The following is a 3,303-nucleotide window of genomic DNA, read 5'->3' as shown; positions in this document are numbered from 1 at the left end:
TACCTGAATGGAAAAAACAGGGGGAAAATCTGCTGCATGGCAAGCATAATAGCTCAGTTTTCAGTGTCAGCAAAATATGTGGCAGCGGTATGCATATATAAACAGAGAATTTATGCACTGGCTGATGGCATGGTGACCAGACGGACGTGGTGGAGAACGCGGGCAGCATTTCCTATAAACGCAAAGGTGATTAGTTTGAAGTGGGATACAATTTCAGATCTAGCTATTGAGTCATCTGTAATGTTTTGATGAGACGTCATTATCCAAGCACTTATGCAATAATTAATTAATCTTTCCTGTTACTCTCAATTTATCAATGGCTTTTTGGTCTGATATATTACACCTCCTATATGGAGGAGGCGGAGAAAATGCAAATAGTGATGAATTTGCACCGTCAACTCATTCTTTTCATCACAGTTGCTGTAACTGATTGTGTCTCGGCTGGAGAAAATGCAGATTTCCACATATATTGAATAATACACTGGGGATATTATCCATTCATGGTATACTGGTTTTCCCTAGCAGGGCTTTGTATGTTGGTTTCAAACACCAACACTGTAAAACATGATTTTGTGGTGAAGTAAATACTACTGAAAAAAAACAACAATGTAATTTACAAGAAAAAGTTAGTTCAGGCAAGAATTAAAAAACTAAGTAAATTCCATATCAGTACTTAATTCAAGCGAGTAGAAATGAAAGCATAAATATCAACTTACTAAAAAATTAAATAAAAATTACTCAACTTTTCTGATACTGGGTTTCCCATCATGCACTGGACCTTGACTTATTAATGAGGTTGATTTTTCACTGGTTTCCAGCTGTATTTACACTGTTTTATCATTGCTTTTGTTGTTAGGATTATAGTAACTTGCCATTTTGTGACATTTCGAGTAAATTTTCTGCTCAAAATGACACATTCAAACACAAAAACGATCCATCAAATGTTACCGTCATTGTGTATTTTCTACCAAGTATTGAGGTCTTTGCATTCACATGATGTTTAACATCTGACATGATGTAGTATAAATTACTTAGTAGTTCTAAGTAAAGCACATACTTGTATTTCAATATTATTGTTTGAGTGAAATGTAATGCAAAGGAAATTTCAATTAAATTGATATTACTCAACCTTTTACTAGCCAAGTTAAAATTTCTTATTTGCTTTGTTACTTTCACTTGACTAGGTCAAGTAAAGTTTACTTAATTCCATATTCCAAGTAAATTAAACTTAAATATTTCTAATTAAAGCTACTGATAAATATGTTTAGGTTTTTACTTGGCAAATCGTTGTAAATTTAATAGCATTTTCTGAGTGAAAAAAGTTAGCTTGCTTTTTTCAAGTAAATCCTACTTCAAATTTTTTTCAGTGTAGTACAAAACATTTTTGAATAAGGATATTGCGTAACAATTTATTTTACAGTGTCCTTTTTAAGCATGTTATATTAATAACTATACAATTGCATGCAATTAACCTTGAACCAAATCCTAATCTAACAATAACTCTAAGTTCATGTTGTTTTTTAACTCATTACTCAGTACGTAAATGTATAATTACACTGAAACAATTACACCTTAAAATAAAATGTAACCGGATATTGTTGCTAACTTTATCCTTCAAACTAATGTATGTGTAATCATATTTATGTTATAGCTGTCAGGTAACAAGTGACCACAATAAAACCACACTGGCAAACATTCAGACAAGTGTCTACTATATACTGAAGATAGATTTGAGTTAAATCCTTGTAAAAGTGTCTTAATTCGCTGTACAGTAATTTATACATTGAAGTATTTACAAGTTCTGTAAGCTAAGCAATTTGTACGTTACAAAATTTGTCAGTTAATTTGTTTGTTTTCTTCTTTATTAATTGTTTTACAGTTTTATGTTGGCTTAAAATTAAATATCATATAATATATAATGCACAAATTTACTATGTGCATGATGGCATTTTTCTTTAGTGCTTTTGTATCTTTATGTTTTTAAGAAAATGTATTTAATTTCATAAATTATTAAAATAATATAGTAAATAAAAATGATTTAATTATAACAATGTAATAATTGTAACTTATGAGTATTATATTATTATGTAATAATTATGAATATAAATAAAAATATAATAACATTTTCAATAGAAAGGTTAGTTACAACCTTGTTGTATGTGTGTGTGTGTGTGTGTGTGTGTGTGTATATATATATATATATATATATATATATATATATATTTATTTTGTTTTATATATATATATATATATATATATATATATATATATATACACACGCACACAGTAGTCAACATTTGAAGTGGATAAAAATTATAAAAAAAGTTATCAAAGTTATTTTGATAACTTTCATCAAAGTTATACATGAATTTTAAACAATACCCGTTCTTGATTAACTTTTTTGATTCCACTTCAAATATATATATATACACACACACACACACACACACACACACACACACACACACACACACACACACACACACACACACACACACACACACACACACACACACACACACACACAACAAGGTTGTAACTGTAACTTTTCTATTGAGAATGTCATTGTTATGTTTTTATTTATATTCTTAATTATATTTTAATACTTATATGTAAATAGCATCGTTGGCTACCAAACTACTTGAAACTTTTTATGTAACCCTACTTCTGACAACCAACAATCCTCTGATCCAAGCCTGCTGTTATAGTACACATAATTATATCTATTTGTCAGCTCGCGAAAGAATGACCTGATGCACTTTGAAGTATTACAATAGAGGGTTGATCAAACGCAAAAACAGATAACAAATGTTAAAAACGAGAATAACCAATCAGTTCTTTCAAATCCAGCTGGTCTGCGCTCCAACACTTCTGGACCTCCCATGGTGAATCATAATATATTACGCTGACAGAGTTATAAAGCAGCGCTGGGCTTCAGTTATGCAGAATTTGATCAAACTGTGATTGTATCTGGAGGCACGCAACAATCCCTCGCTCTTCTTCTGCTTTTGTTGGCACGAACCAGAGGACAAGACAGCAATTATTTTGAGCTTTTGGATTCGTTTCAAGCACACAACTGTTGCACTTCTCGGCCATAGCACTTATATTGCATTCTGCGTGGAAATATATCAATGCAAAACTAGTTTTACATGTAAAAGTCATTATCCCACCCCTGCTGAAGTGCCTAAAACCCGCCCAAAAGCCTGTAGCACAGCGTATCTTTGAAATGTGACCCACCTTTGCCACCAAGTGGCTAAACACCAGTGGGACTCACACGGCATGTGTTGTTGAAAGCCAGAAACG

The sequence above is a fragment of the Siphateles boraxobius genome, unplaced genomic scaffold (genome assembly GCF_051911475.1).
Source record: "Siphateles boraxobius isolate OS27281-9 unplaced genomic scaffold, OSU_SipBor_1 118, whole genome shotgun sequence".
Lineage (NCBI taxonomy): Eukaryota > Metazoa > Chordata > Actinopteri > Cypriniformes > Leuciscidae > Siphateles > Siphateles boraxobius.
Note: the sequence above shows the minus strand (reverse complement) of the source record.